This window comes from Anoplophora glabripennis, unplaced genomic scaffold (assembly GCF_000390285.2).
Source record: "Anoplophora glabripennis isolate ALB-LARVAE unplaced genomic scaffold, Agla_2.0 scaffold1257, whole genome shotgun sequence".
Classification (NCBI taxonomy): Eukaryota; Metazoa; Arthropoda; class Insecta; order Coleoptera; family Cerambycidae; genus Anoplophora; species Anoplophora glabripennis.
This window is the reverse complement of record NW_019417366.1, coordinates 1-20,192: the sequence shown is the minus strand read 5'-3', so window position 1 is coordinate 20,192 and position 20,192 is coordinate 1. Positions and strand designations below refer to the sequence as shown.

Genomic DNA, 20,192 nt, shown 5'->3' with positions numbered 1-20,192 from the left:
TTTCTATCCAAAACAACTGTTAAAGTACATAGACACAACAGGCTGATCTGAATTCTTTAAAATTTCCATGATGTAGATGAATATCATCTACTTCATCATTACAAGATTGGCCATTCATTAAATCAATAACTAATATATAATTAATAATTGAATTTTTAATTGTTAAAATATTATAAACAAATAAATACATCTCCATTTGTGTGAATGTGTGTTTGCATAGCACTGTCATTAAATTTAGAATAAATATAGGGTCCATATTTTTCAATCAGTTCTTCTAAGTAAATCAACACTTCTTTTGCATAATTCTCGACAATATTGTCAGATGATTTACACATTAAATATAATAAATCAAGTAAAAGTATTGGACCAATGTTGTTTAAAAAGTTCTATATAATAATTACGAGCTGTATCAATTATATTATTGTTTTTTACATCGTCTATCGCTAAATCATAGAAATCATCAAAAAATGATTTAATAGCGCGTGTTGGAAATGAGGGAACGATATCAAAAATGAATTTGAAGTTATTAACTTGTTCTAATCTCACATTTCGTAAAAATAAAAACACAAAGCGATAAATGCCGCTTAAATCGTGATCATCCTTAGGAGGATATTTAAAATAATGTGTAATAACATGCTTATAAAAATCAAATGTCAATGATAATAAAACGTCATCTGAAGCTAAAATAACATCTAATAATAATTGCAAATAGTGTTGTACGTTAATATATTCCTTTCTTAAACTTTCAAAGAAATGCCAACACTTTTGGATATACACAGTTTTATATTTTTTTGGTACAACAATCTCTACCAAACTAGTTAACGTTTCATTGTCATTTTTATCAATTGTATTTAAGTTCACAGCGACCAAGGTTAGCAACTCTTCACAAGGATTTTTACGAAAATATTTTAGTAGTAGCAGAGAACATATGTTTTTGACTGGAAACATGATTTTCGTCAAAGTTTCGCAATCTATTTAAACCATAATCATAATTCAGAACCTCACAACTTAAAAACAGTGCGTGTTTTTTAACAGAAATTGCTCTTTTGGATAATACATCCATGTAGGAATACAGCAGCTCCTCTGGAGCTCTATAGCAAATACTATAGAGTGAGGGCAAGGTAGACTGTAAATAGTCACCTACGCAGAATTTCATCAACGTAGGAAGAACAATTACAGGTTCATGGAGTTTCTTCAAGGATCGTGCAACTTCACATTGTAAGTAGTAAATTTGATTTAATGCTTCATCAGCAAGATTTATTTTTTGTTTGACAGGTAGAAATCGTTTCGTAATAATTTTAATGTACTCAGTTGTTGTTACTAATATAGAGAGATACTCAATTACATTTTCATACACATCTAGGTCAATTTCTTTCTTGGGTTCACTGTCAGTTTCCATTTTGGTACTTTTATGAGACTGTTTTTCAAATATATCTTTCAAAAATTCATCAAGGCTTGCCAACTTATCGGTGCAATAGTCTACAACTTTCTTGTCGAAACCCAAATGAGACATAAATTTAATTTCTTTAATTAAAAATAAGGAATTATAGCTTTTGGATTATACAGAAGTAGCCAGTTTATAATATTTCGACAGAAATCAAAATATTAAAATTTTTCTAGGTTGTCCCAAAATAACTCAATGATACTATTGTCAAATTCTGATCGAACCAGTTTTTTATACTCTTCTCCACAATATGGCCGAAATTAAAGCTTTTTTCACTATCTTGTTGCATTATTTCAAGAAGTCGAGTTTCCTCAATTACTATTATCGGCTTTTCCGGAAACTTAAAATTATAATTGATAACTTTAATTAACAGATTTCTTTCATTGTCTTTCAACATTGTATAATCATCATCCAATATTGACTTTATGTACGGAACAAGTCTTGAATAATCTGATAAATCAATCATATATTCAGTATTACTTTCGTTAAAATCAAATAAGATATTGATAAATTTCTCCTTAAATTCTATATCATCGATTTCTTGGACTTCTCGATAGATATTAATGATTTCAGTTAAAATTTGCCTTTTGACTTTTTTATTTTCTAAATCAATATAACCAATATAATTTCCTTTTGCATGATTCAACCTCTTTTATGTACATTATGAGTTCTTTTTGATAAGGTTTCCCATGGAGAATTAAATATTCTATATATTTTAGGTAAAATGTAACACTATAGTAATATGATTGTTTTCTTAATTTTAAGATTGTGAGCATTTCATTTATGTGATTCCAGTGGTTTTCATTAAATTCCTCCAATTTAAATAAATACCTAATTTGATCAAGAATTTCTGAAGTATTTTTTTCGTTTCGATGACGAAAACAAATGTATTTTAATACCGCTTCTAATGACGTAAAATCTTCATTTTCCTGACAATTTCTTAGTAAAAGTATTACGAAAATTTCTCGATCGCAAATATCTGAAGTAACATTATTTTTTTCTTTAATCAAAGGAATCGCTGTATTTGGATCACAATATTTTAACAAGTCATCAACTTTATGTTTTTTATAATGTTTTCTGCCCATTTACAGTTTTATTCGGAAATAACTCTAAAAAATCTGAATTCAAGTAAATTAAGTTATCTAAAATATTATTTCCAAAGGCTTTTAAATAGGTTTGCGCAAACATATCCCACTGTTTGTTTTTTGGGTAATGTCGAAGTAGTACGTAGGAAAGTTATATGTATTTATATTATACGTATCTCTTGGAAATAATTCAAAATAAACATCTTTAAAATTACCATGCAACTTTCGAACAATAACATCTAATTTCAAAAACTCGGAAAAATGTTGGATATTACTAAGAAAATCATCACTACTGTGACGTAAAAAGTTTTTACTTGTTCTGCATCCTGAATTTATTTGAGAAATGGAGTGTTCCTTGTACACAAGGTATAAAATGTGGTATAAGCTACAGCTTATACCACATTTTCGGTTTTTTTAACGCGACATATTGACATATATTTCTGTGACTATACTCTGATTTTTCTGGTAATGTCTTGTAATAACTGAAATAGAATAAAAATAGTTCGGTATCTTTATAAAAAATAAATTTAACCTATCTTGGATTCAGTACCACTTCATGGTTAGACAAAAGTCTTTAATCTTCTTTGAACTGCATGTGTGGATTAGTTTTGTAGCTATGTTAAGTCCGTACCTGCAAAAATTGTTAATTAAAAACTCCGGTGAACTAGGAAAGCTAAAGATTTCTAAACTAACTAAACTAAACTAAAGCGTCCTGGTAGCAGTCGACGGTAAATGAACATGGAACAAAATGCATACGATATCTAAGGCAAATATGTGAGGCATATCTTTGCTATATTTTTAAAATGCCACTTAATACGTAGATCCTTTTATTTTTTTAACACCTTTTAGATTCGTTATTATTCATTTTTCGACTAAGGCAAATTTAGTTAAATCAACTTATTTTGAGCGTTGTACATACCCTTTAGAGACACCCTGTATACAGGGTGTATAAAAATGAATAGAGCAATTTGAAACTGCTGTAAGTACACGATAGTAGAAGCAAAAAAAATCTTAATAAGCATGGGTCAGAAAACGAGTCGTTTGCGAGATAATTCCGATAGCCAAATAGTAATATAGGCTCCGTAAGACACAATATTATTACCTCAAAATAGATCTGGAACTCGTTCCAGTCATTTTACTCGGACTATCCACAATGTGGTAACACGCAAATGGATGCCAGGGTATGAAGGAATATCGGTCAATGGAAAAGTAGATTCTCTAGTAAGGTTGTGATCGGCAAACATATTTCCAGGTCCTCCAATATAATCTTTGTGAAGCAATAATGCGTTAATTACATCACCTTCTGGGAATAAATTACCAGGAGTTTTAAGAAGGAGATTAAGTGAGTAGACTTTTAAACCTGATGAAGGCAATACTCTTTTTCATCTCGGAGTATACAGACAGGAACACAGTAAACCTATGGGATGCAGTACTGAGGTCCACAGCATTAGCTGGCTACATATATTAAAGTAATATAATGCAGTAAATTCCCTTCTGCGTATTATTAAAATTCACTTAGAAACGGTGTGTTTGTTGCATGTGGTCAAGACTCACTATCAGCGAAGTTTTCAGAATATGTAGCGGAGAAGCAAATCTGCTTAGATGCATCTGTCACCGTAAGTACAGTATGTATGTTGCGCGTAGTTTCTGTTCCAGGAAGAAAATAGCCCACAAAGCGAGGCAGTGTTTGAGAAAATCTCCGGGAGCTATTGGGAGGGAAGGGCGGTTTCCTTCTTCAAACGTGAGCACCAAAAGCACCATGAGGTAGGAGATACCTATCGCCAGACGGTAAACTAAGATTTAAGGATAGCGAGGAAAGGTTTCTCTGCTACATGGCTCTCAGAAGAGTTAACTAACAAGCTGCAAAACGATCTAGCGTATGGGATTGATGCTTTCTGTAGATAGCCCTTCGACATACATCATCACAGTTGTATATTTTGATGAGACTTCATCCCCATATACAACAATGGGTCTACAAGTACACCCAACTTATCTTTTATCTACATTATTCAAAGACTTCACATAAATATACTGGATGGGAAATCTTGGTTTGCCAATCATGATGTGTCCATATGTGATATGCAACCAGAGAACTAGTGTATCTAGAAAGACGATATAGGAAACAGCATATTTAAATTTGCACAAATAATCAAGCAGCTCTGCGCGAGCTTTTGTCCTGCAGGATTACATCTCCCATTCTCTTGGAGTGTGTCCTTATCTCTGGTTGGGCGGAAAAGTCATATGAAATAGACCTGGGTTTCTAGTCACAGCTATGTGGCTAATGATGAAAGGTCAATGTGGGGCCTAAACCAATATTCGGGTTATCGGAATGCTCTGTAACAAAACTGGATCAAAGAACGTTCAGGTAGATTTGGCTTACGACAAGCGATGCATTTCATAAGGGCCATGAGTTAAAGCAAATCAGAAAATTGGCATGATTAGCAGAAACAGGATTAGCAATGTTAAAGAACATCGGAACAAGCACCTCAATAGAATTGGTCTGAGAGCCACATGATATGCCGATACATAGGGACAACATTTCTGTTATCTCATGACGTCAGACTCCAGCAGAGTAAGTACTTGTCTTCCCACACAACAGAGGTCTGTTTTAAAACTCTAAGTTGAATGTTGGTCGTAATACAGCGGTAGTACCGTAGTACAGCGGTTAACTGTGCCACGTTCCACAAGTACATCAACATCACATGGTGTCCATTTTATATGGCTACATTTATTTGAAACAGCAGTCGCTCTTAACACATCGCTAGCATTGTAAACACAACTAACTTAACGCTTTGTGACGTCTTAATATTTGCTGTTCTAACTCGAATATTGAATGTATGGAACATGTAGCTAACATAACACTGTGGTATGCATAAGTATAAAGCAACAATACAATATATAAAATATAACTTACCAAAATGAAGCAAGAAATAATTAAATAAATAATAAATAAATAATTTAAATAAATATTTAAATTCTTACCGTTTGTGCACTGAAGAAACAATCTCATCCATTTGAGATTCGCTCAAGACAAAAGAAATTCTCTTCAGTATTTTCATTCTTAATGCATAAGATGTTGTTGGAAGAAAATCATTAACAAACGCCTTTGGAGAAATTTTTCCAATAATTTCCAATAAAAGCGAAGGATGTTTTAAAATCTTGCTTATTTATTTCATTTCCTCCTTTAATTACTTCTAACAATTTTGTAGACATTTTGAAATGAATAAATATATCAATTTGAAATAGCCTTTCTAGATGTGTTCTTGGGCATAAACTCTTCGTCATCTTCATTCAAAGAAGGCTGCGTTTTTAGAAGTTTAAAAAAATCTCTTTTCTTTCCGATACCAAGTCACCTAAATTATAAAATTGTGTCACAAAATCTGAATTGGCCATGATATATGCTTAAAAAATAATTACGTCAGATAAAGTAATAATTTTACATATTTGTAAAATTGGAAAAATTCAGTACTTGAAGTGAACATAAACTAGAATATTTATGCAGATAATGGTAATTAAAATAAAATTTGGTATTGGTTCTATATTCGGATAATGGTATTTAATAACTGATGACGTTTTAAGTCTAACCAACATTTATAGCTAATGCAATATCATATCAAATCATAGACATATATGCAGGATGGTTATAAAGTTGGAGAGGATAATTGAAAAGTAAATAAATCGAAATGCAAAAACTCCATTGGCAAAATTATTTTTAGCAAATAGAATACATTATTTAACACCTATTTCCTCTTTTTTCTACTTAATTTGAAAGGTAGTAAGCTAATTCAAATAAATTCAAACAATTTTAATTTGATAGAATTTCAAGGAACATCTATATACAGGATGATTCAGAATTTATCCAAAAAAAAAATTGGACATACAAGGGACTCTTACAAACACAATCTTGTAAAGAAAAAATCAAAAAGGGCAGTTCGAAAATGATTTAAAAATACACTTTTGCACGGCACTGGAAACTGGTCCACTGTAAAACCCGACCTCGCACAATGCGACAGGCATGGCGGCAAAGTGTGATAAAAACGGACAAAAATTCTCGAAAGGAAAGAAATAAATAGAATTCTATAGCACTTATTTTATATCAGCAAATTCAACTGCTTTTTAGTGTTATTGTAATTATTAATAAATAAAATGAATTTGTGGTTTTAAATAATAAAATAATTTGACATACCTGATGTTACAACAATTGTTTAAAATTTAATCACCAACGTGTAAACACATTTGGGTCCGTCTTACACAGTTTCTACGAACTAACACAAATTTTGTCACCATAACACAAATGCTTCACCATAACACAAATTTAATGTTGTCTTGCTTCACAATAAATTAAAACGATATCCATCAATTTCAAGTTGCTATACACGCAAGCCATTTTTGACACTAACTACTAAAAAACACCACAGATAACAGGAAAACAGCATCGCAACGACGATTGTAAAATCGGATTTCAATATTCGGAGTCGCTGAGGCCACGTTGCTTTCCACGCCTATTACGAATGACGCTAGAGACTACAGTCCAGCTATGTATTGGTTGAATGTACTACAACTTCAATAATTTTTTCTCGGAAGCTATAAGGATTTTACAAATTTTTTTTTACGATATTGACTCCATTTCTCATACCGCATCTATCCCCAAATTTTTTTGGATAAGTTGTGAATCACTCTGTACACTAAGGTATACTTATTGGTAAATCGGTAAAATGTATCGTGAATATTAATATGCTTATTATTTAGAAAAATTATATTTAAGATAAGTAAATGGTCAAAACAAATATAAAGCGCAGAGTCTTGCAATAAGGGAATGAATGACATGTAACTTCTCCTGTTTTTGCACTAGTGTCTAGCATGGATATGTGCTTTTATTTTATAGTTCCATTCCGATTAATCACACTTATTTGCATTAGAAGAATAAATTTCTAAACCTAAATCTGCAGAAATATAGTTTTTTAAAAAAATTACTTATACCGTTTCAAATATTTTACGAATTAGAAATTATTTATCACGGTTAATATTAAAACCGAGATTAAAGCTCTTCCTGTAAGGAAGATATAAAAACAAGTTGCAAATTAAATAATTCGTGGTCCATAAAATTCATGAGTGAAAACCATAATTCCTGGAAAAGAGAGTTTATTGTCCAATTACAAAGATTATCCTACTGCTTTTAGTTTACAAAAAAATATGTACCCAGAAATATACTTTTCTAATTTATTAAATAACTTGCTGCAGAATATGTGTAAAATAATAAAAGCTTATAGGTATATTACAATAATAATTTTCGAGGATTTTGTGGATATTAATACACACTCTTTGATATTTTGACAGGGTGTCCCACTAAGGTCGGCGAGGCACGATATTAGGGAAAAAAAAATTGACAAATAAATCAACCTGGAAATGGTTTTCATGTTCGTAGCTCTACCGCTAGGGGCTCAATCTAGCAGGCAGGCCTAGCACCCCCGGGTCGGTCGTGGAGACAACTAGCCGTGAGAGTGAGCTGGCAGCAGAGAATGCCAGATTACGGCAAATGATCGACGACCTCAGAGATGAACTGAGGCAACAGAGGAAGGCGTTCGAGGACCTTGAAAAGAGGTCTCGAGAACAGCACGCCGAGCTGTTAAACACCCTCAAGGGACAACAGACCCCAAAAGGGGTAAAGCGAGGTAAGCTAGGGACCTCGTTGGGTTCCGCAGAGGAGTCTTACAAGGCTAAAAAGAAGCCAGCAAAAGCGAACGAAACACCTGTCGCCGAACAGGTGCCCGAGATCGTACCAGCGACGACATCAGAGCGCGCGGCTCCTGCAGAGAAAGCCGAGAGGATACCGCCTGTCATCCTTCGCAAGTAGGAGCAGTGGACGGAGGTCAGCAGGAGTTTGACAAACAAGAAAATAAATTACACCAGGGCCAGGTTAACGGGTGACGGCATCGCCATTCACCCGCAAACGCCTGATGATTATCGACGCCTCACGCGTGTCCTCGCCGATGAGGGGAAGAAATTTCACACCTTCTCTTTCCCAAGCGGCTGCTGAGGGCCGTGATCAGAGGGCTACCAGACGGAATTTCCAACGAGGAAATTCGGTCTGACCTCGAAGTGCAGGGCTTCAAAATAACATCTGTTTTCAGAATGAAGAGCCGGAGGAACAAGGCCCCCATGCCTCTAGTACTTGTACAAGTCCCCCAGGAGCAAGAGGACCTGCTCAAGGTGACAAGATGCTGCCACCTAATCGTCAGGGTGGAACCGCAGAGGGCGAGAACCGAGCCGACGCAGTGCCATCGCTGCCAGCGCTTCAGTCACGCGCAGAGCCGTTGCACCGCAGCTGTCAAGTGTGTGAAGTGCGGCGAGGGTCACCGCTCGGCAGTCTGCACTAAGAAGCGCGAGACCCCGGCAAAGTGCGCCAACTGCGGTGGCGAACATCCCGCCAGCTACCGCAGATGCCCTTGCTTCCCTAAGAAGATGACAGGGAGCAAGAAGCAGCAGCGCAAGAGGACCCCGAGCCGACAAACAGCAGGCTAAGTTGGCACACCTCCCGAAGGTAACGGCGGCGAAAAGCTTCGCTGACGCCGCCCCCGCGGCACCTAAGGGGGGGGGGGGGGAAAATCGACAGGAGCACGGAACCCGCAAATGTGGCCACAAATGCGGGAGATGTACTCCGCGATGTCGGCTTTTTTCAGTAAAATGTCATCTCTGTTACAGGAGTAAATGGACCCTCCGACTAGTGTGCAGTCCCTCAGAATTGCCTCCTGGAATGTCGACGGAGCGAAAAATCGAACTCAAGGAGCTCTTGCCCCGTCTAGACGTGGACGTGATGGCGATACAAGAGACCAAAGTAGAGGACGCACATACTGGCTACCTAGCGTATCGCAGGGACCGAAATAGATATGCTGCAGGTTCCTCAGCTAGAAAACATGGAAGCCGCCACCGTATCGATCCGTACTCGCAGGTACGGAGACATCGCCGTGGTGACCTGCTATCAACCCACTCAGCTCCCGCTCACCGATCACGATTTACGCGCGGTCCTGGAGACGTGGCCCCAAACCGTAGCCATCGGGGACTTTAACGCGAAATCGCCCGAATGGCACAACACGACCAACACCACGCGTGGCAGGATGCTTCTGCAATTCTTGCAGAACCACGAGAACGTTGCAGCGTATGGTCCCGATGGACCGACGTACTACGGTGCAGTTGGAAGACCAGACGTGTTGGATATCGCTTTGCTCAGGGCAATACCTATGGACGCCGATCTGGCGACGCACTACGAGGGGGCGACGAGCCATGCCCCTATTCTCCTAACCTTGGGAGACGAGCGTTGCGGCGAGGACACCGTTGCCAAGCGGCGGACCGACTGGGGCCTATTCCGCGCAGAAATGCAACGAATATGCGCACCCATTCCGGTCGTCCGCGACACGGCGGACCTCGAGGCTGCCATCGCGAGTCTTGAGACGGATATCCACACCGCCTTGGAAGCCAGCACCACGGAGACGACGGAGAGGAGGATAGCGAACTATGCAGGACCTCTTATATTGCAGGACCTAATCAGGGAAAAACGTGCGGCGAAAAAAAGAGCCACGAGGACAGCACACCTCCGGGATAAGCAGACGTTAAACCAGCTGAACCGGAGGGTAAAAGCGGCCCTAGAGGAGTACTACCAGGACTCGTGGCAACGACATCTGGAGTCACTAAACCCCGAAGACCGCAGCCTGTGGACGATGCAACGGGCGCTGAGGACCACCCGGAAGCCTATGCCTCCCATTCACGGAGAGAACGGGATCGTCTACACCAGGTATGAAAAGGCCGAGGCATTCGCCGACAGCCTTGAATTACAGTGTAGGGAAAACCTTCTCGACGACGAAGACGAGGACCACGCCGACGAGGTGGAACGACGCGTACGGCGCTACAGACGCCAACCCGACAGGGACGACATTAGGCCGGCGACACCCGAGGAGGTGAGGGACATCCTGCGGCGCCTCAACCCCCGCAAGGCACCCGGATGCGACCAGATCGGAAATCGAATACTCAGAAAGCTCCCCCACAAGGGAGTGATGGCGCTGCTCAACATCGTCAACGCCATCCTGAGACTGCGAAGATTCCCCGCTAGGTGGAAGAAAGCCGACGTCATCTTCTTCCCGAAACCAGGTAAGAATCTAACCTTTGCTGCCAGTTACAGGCCCATCAGTCTCCTGCCGATGATGAGCAAGGTAGCGGAGAGGATCATCCTGACCAGACTGCGTGAGAGCTCGGACGAATTGCGAGTCATCCCCGACGAACAATTCGCCTACCGCAGCGGACACTCAACGGAGCAACAGATACTCAGGTTAGTAGAACATCTGTCCGCAGGTTTCAACAACCGAGAATCCACCGCGGCAGTCTTCCTGGACGTCGCCAAGGCCTTCGACAGGGTCTGGCACGATGGGCTTCTGGCTAAGATGCTCGACTTTGGCTACCCTGTCGGACTGGTCAAACTGGTGGAGTCCTTCCTCAGAGGCAGGAAGCTGCGTGCGAAGGTGGAAGGGGCCCTATCCACCTATCGAGACGTCGAAGCAGGCGTCCCCCAAGGAGCCGTGCTATCACCGCACCTGTTCAACATCTATACATCCGACATGCCCAGGACAGAGCGCACTACCGTGTGCCTCTATGCCGATGACACCGCCATAACGGCCCGTTCCCTGAACCCCGATATGGCGAAGAGGTACCTCCAAAGAGCTGTAAGCCAACTAGAGGACTGGTGCAACAGGTGGAAGGTGGCGATCAACCCGGAGAAAAGCACAGGTATTATGTTTTCTCGTAGGTACCAAACGCGCCCCCAGGGACACGTGAAGTTCAACGGAGAAGACATCCAGTGGGCGACCACCGTCAAGTACCTAGGGGTAACCCTGGATCGCACGCTGACGTGGAAGCCGCACGTCGAAGCAGTGACGCGCAAAGCGAAGATGGTGAGGGCGAAGCTTTATCCGCTTCTGTGCAGGGACAGCCGTCTCTGCCTGCGGAATAAGCTAACCCTCATCAGAGCAGTACTGCAGCCACAGCTGACATACGCTGGAACCGCGTGGGGACACGCAGCGAAGACGCACCTAGCCCGGGTGCAAGCCGTCGAGAATATCGCCCTCCGTTGCGCGACGGGGGCCCCTTGGTTCGTCCGCAACAGCGACATTCGCCGGGATCTGGGATTCACCTCAGCCCTGGAAGCGATCAGAGAGCGCGCGAGAAAGCTTTTCGAGCGCGCCGAGATCCACAGCAACCCGCTGATCCGGAACGCGGTGGACTACCGACCCGAAGAGGCTGCCGGCAGACGCAGGCGGCCTAGACATCAACTCCTGGACGCAGGGTGAGTCGAAATTTTTCTGTCTGTTTCAGGACCGCCAGGATCAAGAGACGAAAACGAACACACACACACACACACATTCCCCCCTACCTTCCTTATCCCACTCTCCCCTCCCGCGCTAGCCTAAGGGCCACCTTAGCAAAGCGCTTCCTAAGCTGCATAGCTGCACGACCTCACCCAAAACCACCACCCCGGTCGCAAACGACGCCAGTCGTTTACGACTAACACACGACACCCCCGGGGTTTTACACAGACGAGCCGGCGAAGAAAGAAGAGCGCCAGAAGAAAGGGCGCTAGCCGGCGGGGCCCAGCCAGGACAGGAGGAGGCTCCACGAACCGATCCAATCCGGCCGCGTTGGTGGTTCGGAATGATGGGGAAAGAGCCTACCTCTACGAGGCGTCCGGGCCTACAGCGATGAAGTGAGTAAAGAGCGATAATCCCGCTCGACTCCGCTCCATCCGAGGTCATTTTTCCTGCCAAGGATATTGGCGCGCCGGATTCATTGCGCATAACTTTTGTTATTGACATTTTGTTCTATCTCTCGACAGAAAGGGTGGGGGAAGCCGCTAATGTCTGATCAGAAAAATGCATTTTTTTAAGGATTGGCTCATCAAAAACCCAGTGTTATACCTTGTTGGAAAGGTCTTTTCATGCTTTATCTAGTGGTGAATGCGTAATATCATTTACCTCAATGTGTAAACCTATAGATGACATTATTTCAAAAAAAGTCGTTTTATGGATTTTTCTTGATAATTTTAAACGCAATGTTATAGTTTTCTTTTCATAAATGCACAGAAATTGATGGATATATAAGTTTGAAATTTCTAACGAAGTGTTTATTTATTGGTGCTATTTATCCAAGTTTAGGTTGTTTCACGTTTTCTTAAAAAAGTGAAATAGCAGTATAAACCTTTTTATAGGTTAGATTGAAGAGCTTAAAAATAGCTACATTTTGACGCCAAAAACAGTTCGATATCTTTTTTATTATCAAGTTATTCGCAAATTAGTGAGCAAAAAAGTAATTAATGATAATGAATTGAGGAACACGACGCTAACGAAATAGGACATTTAATTACCAAAACAAAATCCTTTAAAAAAAAAATGTATTTTTCTGATCAGACCACTCTTTCTGTCGAGAGATAGAACAAAATGTTAATAACAAAAGTGCAATGAATCCGGCTATCCATATTAGTACTATTTAATATACCTGAATAAGAAAACATTTCTGACAAAAACTATATGTTGGTATGTCAATTGCGTCCCCTATCGGCCGAGCTACCAACTTGAAAACCATTTCCAGCGATTTCTCTTGGTCGATTTATTAATCAAAATTTTTTTCCCGAAGTTCTAGGGCCTATATTTTCTCTAATATCGTACCTCGCCGCCCTTAGTGGGACACTCTGTACAGTTGGACGAATTGGTGTCACAAATTACAAAGCGCAAGGGTTATAATTAACCAGTGGCAACTTTTGGCTTCCATACCAGGGAGGGCCGAAAAATTTAGGTACAAAGTATTGAAAAAAAATTGAAATATTGGGAAAATGTGTTCAATATAATTTTTTAAAGTGAAACTCCATTCTTCTGCTTTTGTTCAAAATACACTTTACAATTACTTTTTTATTAAAGTCTGGTATTTCTCGCACCATTATTAACCAATTTAAACTTTTATAATCTTAAAAGAAACACATAAGAAACAATAAGTAAGTAACAAACACAAATTACCTTTAATAGGAATAAAAGCTTTTCACTGATGCGCTACGGTAACCGTGACCACCGCTGTAAGCACTTTAGAGATGTAGAGGCGAGCTTCGCGGACCCCACGTATTCAGAGTTTTCCAAACGAATTTTGCAAGTCGAGTTAAATTGACTGCACATTACAAATTTAACATTTCCTTTTTAATGTGATTCATAAGGCGAATCTACTTAATTATTTATTTTATTATTAATATCTAGGGGAGCGGCGCCCTAGATATTATAATGTAATTTTTTTAAAGGCTGTACGTATTATCATAGTAGAGCGGTGCTAGATCTCCAAAATGGGTCGGGCCCTAAGTTCTGAATGGGCAGTCAGCAAGTCAGACAAATAAAAAACGAAATCCCGAGATGACAGGTTAAATCGCAGAGTCTGAACACGCTCACAGAGTCTGGAGATAGCAATTCACTTAGCTTCGAGGCTCCCCGGAGCATGCGTATTTCAACGAATAACGAAATGCTAACTTGGTTTAATCACAGAATATCCTAACTACTATTCTGTGATTTATGGTTGGTTTATAAAAAAGTATTAGTCCTAACTTAGTCTTAGTCTTAGTATTAACCTTTATACTAATCTAAGTATTAGTCCTAAGAATAGGTACACGTTTATAAAAACAATGTGTGGTCCTAATTTTATTAAGATTAACCAATGAGCGATTCGACTACGCGAATGGCTAGTAATATCACAGCATAATACTTGTTTATTATTCTGTGGTAATGTTATTTTATTTGTTTTGTTGGTGAGTGAAAAGAAAAATATAACCTATTACTATGGTAATGGCGTAATGGCGACCACCAGACAAAGACAGGAGACCACTATGCTACGAAATGCAATACTTGTGCATGCGCACTTCTCAGATCTTAGTCTTAATCTAGAAAAATTAAAAGATGCGAACTTTCAAGGTCATGTCTTAAGACCTCCTTAAGACTAGGGATTTTTATAAACCGATACATTACATTATGTACATTTAACTTTTTAGGACTAAGATTAAGGTTAAGTTACGGCTAAGTTAGGACTAATACTTTTTTATAAACCAACCATTAATAAATATGCTGTGATTTTGATTATTGAAAATACTTATTTTAACGCATCATACCAATCATTAAAAAAATTTCCGCAACTTTGTAAACTCCCTACATTTTTTTTTCTGGATAAATGGAATTAAAAATAAATATAGTTTCATAAGAATAACCCTTGATCGGTCTCTTTGGGTTTGTTTATGGTTGGTTTATAAAAAAGTATTAGTCCTAACTTAGCCGTAACTTAACCTTAATCTTAGTCCTAAAAACTTTGTAAACACTCTACATTTGTTTTCTGGGTAAATGGAATTAAAAATGAATATAGTTTCATAAGAATAGGTAACCCTTAATGGGTCTCTTTGGGTTTGTTTACCTGATAGATTTATTCTTTATTTTACGCGTGGAAAGATGCATAAATAAACAGAGGAAGAATATAAACAGAAAATACCGTTGCTTATATAAAAACAGAACATTTTCCAAAATAATTGTACTTACCTAAAAAATTGCACAATATGCGTTAATGTATATTCCCAGTTGATATCGAATCGGTATTTTTGAGTTGGTGAAAGCTCCAATATTTTTTTTATAGCCAAAACATGTATTATGTTACATTATTCTTCAGTATCTAAGAGACACCTAAATACCCATAGATGATAAGAGACATTAAAAACAACTAAATCATTAGTCGTGAATTAAAACAACTCAGTTGCAATATCTAACCTAACACTCCTAACAAGTGACTGATTCAGATTAGAGAACTATTTTTAATCTTTACACTACCGGAAAACAGTGGCAGCTCGTGTCTTTCTCATTTGAGCAGGCGACTTGTATTTTTTAGCCATGTCATAATTTTAAGAGTTTGTCGAAAGATTCATTCTAAAGCAAAAATATTTAAAAACACCAGATTTAAACCTGCATAGTTTCGATATAGCTATTATTCACAATGCCACTGTTAAAATGAAGCCGACTATTTCGAAATTCTTTGGCCGGTGTAAGTCTAACATGCAATTGCCTAAAATGGAACAGCGCTATTATTTCAGTAAAGTACTGAAGAGATTAAGAAGGAATAAAATTGTTTTAGATATTCAATCAGTCTTCTCACAAACTGATTATTATTTATCTTGGTATCTAACAGATTCAAAATTCTGTTGGACAACAGAAACTAGTGAAAAATGACGGTGACTGCACTTGATTGTGACATTTTAGATGGTTAGCTTAAGATATGTTCTCATAGTTAAATTCATTGATCAATATCGTTGAATCTACGCAACTGAACATAGAACTGAAAGTAAAATTCGTTGACATGATTCAAGAACATTGAATATACAGTCTAAAAAGTGTCACTGTTAAAAATGGCTACAAGGAAAATTGTGTACCTATGCTGGCGTTGGTAGATATTATGCGTGAATCTTTAAAAAACTTAATCAGAAATACCTAGGAACAAAATAATATCTTGTCGTTAGAGGGTGACGCCATGAGATATGAGGGTGCTCCAGTAAAGCTGTTAATTGGAATTGGCTACAGGTAACTTGGATACCTTTAAAAATCATTTAAAAATTACTGAAAAGAAATTTGAAGAACTTCGGCAGACGAGTACAGAAAAAAATACTTTATTAATGGGCGTTCTTCCAGTAAGATTCAAATTACAAGTATTTTTAAGATATATAGCCACAGGAGATTCGTTTCTATATCTGAGTACACTGTACAGACTGCCCAAAACTAATATTTTACAATAAGTTCATGTATAATTTTTTTTTAAAAGAGCAAGCTTTTAGTGCCATCATGCATTGTCATCCAAACCAAACGTGTATACAAAATTTCAGCTCAATCGGTTGGGAATAACTGGTTTAAAATTAAGTTACTAACAAGAGTAACAAGGCAAGTTAAATAAAAGCTTGTAATAAAAAAATAATCTCAAAAACACAGAACGGCTTTTTAATGCAACTGAACACATTCTCAAGGTCCAGCTGTGTTCAATATAATTCAATCATTTCTATCAATCAACAAAAAGTAGACACGTCTTTCACTGTTATTGAAACACAATATTCTGTTTACATTAACCTATTTTATTTCAACGGCATATATTCAACGATAATGATCAATGAAGTTGACTAACGAGAACCCACCTGTAAGCTTTGTTTTCTATAACAGGCAGAGTATCGAATCAAGGAGATGGAACAGAGCGCCACATATATTTGTGATCAAAATTTAGAGAAATTGTAATAATAATCTATTTACTGTACTTTATTTGCAAATAAGATAATGAATGACCATGATATGTGCAAATAAAGGTGCTTATAAATCTAGTTCTAGGAAACTTTTAGTTGGTTGGGTTATAATAATTTAGAGTCCCTTTTCTTTAACCCCAAAGTAGTAGTAGTATTTTCTCTTTCATTCAAGTATTTGTAACATGGTTAATAAGACAGATTTAATTAAAAATTAAGATAACCAATTAAAAAATAGGAAAAAAATTTATAAAAGTTTAAAATACGTTACAATGCGAATGTTGAAATATGGGATTATTATTTATTACCATAATTTTCATGAATATTAAGAAAGCTGATGGTACGCCTTGGCATGACTTAACTGAATGATTTATTGCTCTGTCGTATTTCAAAACAAAATATGTATTTATAATGGTATAAAAATTTAGCAGATTAGATTAGGATATCATAGGAAAACATAATGTATTATTTAATTATGAATTTATTATTATGTCTCAATACCTGGACGAGCCGTCACTGTTAGATAAAATTATCCGTAAAAGCCTATACAAGCTACCAGGTTATACAATTCCAAATACATTCGAGTAGTTTATTTGGTTGTGTTTGGTTGTCTACATCGCTGAGGGTTTATGCTTCTATATGAAGATAGCAATGAATGAAATGAAAATGTAAACCATAAGAAATATGACAATTTAAATATCTCATTTAAAGATTTATTTATCTGCTGAATTCATATCCTATTTTTGGAAATAGATGTACATACACTGTTGTTCTTGAATTATTATTGTGTGTGTTGTGTCTTCAGCTAAATAAATACGAAAAAATATAGAAATGTTTGCCTATTTCCACAGAATAGGAAAATATTAAATCTTTAAATTATTTACCTCCACATTAGAGAGACGTAACTCAGGAAGTGATATTAGAATATTTGATTATACAAGAAAAACTTTCGTTAATAGTCTACACAGAATCGTCTTTTTAGAATGGTGGTTTATTTATCTCACCTGTTTTGAAATAACTTTAGCAATATTGTTTAAATTATGAACCTATATTAAAGAAAAAAGTACTTTTTGAATAGGTAGGCTACCAACTAAAATTAGATATACAATTACAATAGACGCTACATAATAGTACAGTAGTGGCGTTAATAAAAAACCGTCTAGCAGTACAGATAGTCGTAATGTAATACCTGTGCTCTATATTACTGTCACGTTACTAATGTGGTTCTGACCTCATTCATTTTGAAACAAATAGTTATATAAAACTCGCAATTTTTTAATTTACATATATAAACAATCACTGTGGGTGGCATTCAAAATCTCTAGGTTAGTTAAATAGTAGGTACGTAAAAGAATGTTATTGTTTATGTTTCTACCGACAAGGTGATACTTTATATTTTGCAAAGGTATCTATCTAAAAATTTATGAATATTCACAAAGAATCATTAGCATTAAATTCTTCTTTCTATTCAAGTATTTATTATTCTATTCTTATATTTATTTCATTTAGTACTTTCAAAAATAAAATAAGTGTGTCATAGTTTGAAATAAAAAAAATAACTCTTAAGAAAACAATAACATAAATGAGACCAACAGAAAAAGGAATAATTAAAATGCAGAAATAAGATGTACGTTTGATCGTTGAGTATTGATCTTTGTCCAATATACAGGCTGTTACAAATTCGCTTCTCACTACAGGGATCTCGGAAACGGTAAGAGGTACGAAGTAGCTTAAATGTGGGCCTAGTTGCGTACTTAGGGGACCAGCATTATGCCTCTAAAAAATCAAGGCTAACATAATTAGTTTTCGAAATATACAAACAAACAAACAATACCTGATCGGCGACGTTCTTCTGCAACATGACAATGCGCGACCATGTATCGCCAATATGACCAAAACAACCATTCGGAAGTTGAACTGGGAAGTTCTGCCCCACCAGCCTTACTTTCCCGATCTCTCGACAATGAGTTAAAAGCTTGACTGGATGAGTTTTTGCAGTCAAAACCGAAGGATTTCTACAGAAGTATCGAGAAACTGGTTGAATACTGGAAGGATGTCACAAATATCGATAGATTGACTTGCTTGCTTTGCTAAACATTATCAGTAGATTGTAGGCACCAAATAAGAAAAAAGTTTTAATAAACACAGGTCTCATATTGACTCCTAAGGGAACTGTAGTTGTGCACCTTGAGAATAACTTGAAACTCTTTTTGGAGACATTTTTGGTCTTAAAGTGTTTGGCAGGATAATGAACATCCAACTTGGTAACTCTTACTTTTATGTAGGGTGGGACACACGAAAATCGATTTTACTCAAGAAATGGCACTTCCCATGCCTATAAAAAAGTTATGGAGTTTTTGCTCCCACCCCATTAATTCCGACCTATTTTAAAATCGCACTGTAGAATGATTGTCTATAGTCTTAATAAGAATAAAATATTTAGTAAATCTCTAAAATTTCATAGTTTCGGAGATAGCGAATAAATCCTGCAAACACGTATACGTTTTTAAAAAGTGTTTCTAACGTGTCACTAGTTAATAATTCGTGTTACGATAGAAAATCAACCGTTCTTTTGTGGAGATAACTATCGTATCGTTAAAAATACATACGAAAACTGTTGGCAATCTTTTTAGAAATTATATACATTATAAACGTCTTTTTAACGTATGTGCGTTTACTGGGAAAACCCTACTCAGAATCGCACCTTTAAGGAACATTGTCTCACTTATGCTGTTTTAATTTTTTTATTCTTGAACGTAAAAACTACCTATGAAATTGAAAGGCTAATTATGGAACACTATGAATTCTAAGTTAGATGATAGAAAAATGTTAAGATTTATTTCTAAAAGCCAACTTTGGCATATTGTTAAGAAAAGCAAATTAGTTACGTGTCAATACCTAATAAATATCGTGCAGGAGGATAATATTATCTAACTTAGTTTGGATATAATGGAAAAGATTTTTCGAATAATTGTGGTACATAAGCTTTAAAATAAACATATTTTTTATAGTTTAGTACACTGACATTTAGATGGAATTTAGATTTAATTATCAAATATAATTTTTCAAACAATCTGGAAACGGTATCTAACTACAAATCATAGAATATAATGATCGACTATATCAATAAAATTAAAATTTTGTGGACAGAAAGCTACTCAAGTTATCAGGAAAACAATAATTATTATTTATGCTTTATATTATGGAAAAATTATCTGCGCTTAGATTATTTTATAAATACATAACTGTACCATTCATCACTATTTAGATTACTGTGACATTTGCACAATATAATTATAAATTTACACGGTCGATAGCCGCACGGTTTAAGGCGTCA

General features: G+C 37.1%; 1 protein-coding gene across 2 annotated transcripts in view; it reads right to left on the bottom strand.

Moving 5' to 3' along the window:
• Positions 1-15,355, bottom strand: part of LOC108913616 — a 30,134-nt gene extending 14,779 nt beyond the window's left edge. For both annotated transcript variants that reach the window (XM_023456223.1, XM_023456222.1), the window contains exon 1: positions 15,126-15,355. The gene's annotated coding sequence lies outside the window, so the exon portion shown is untranslated. The remainder of the gene's footprint in view (positions 1-15,125) is intronic.
• Positions 15,356-20,192: the final 4,837 nt, after the last annotated feature.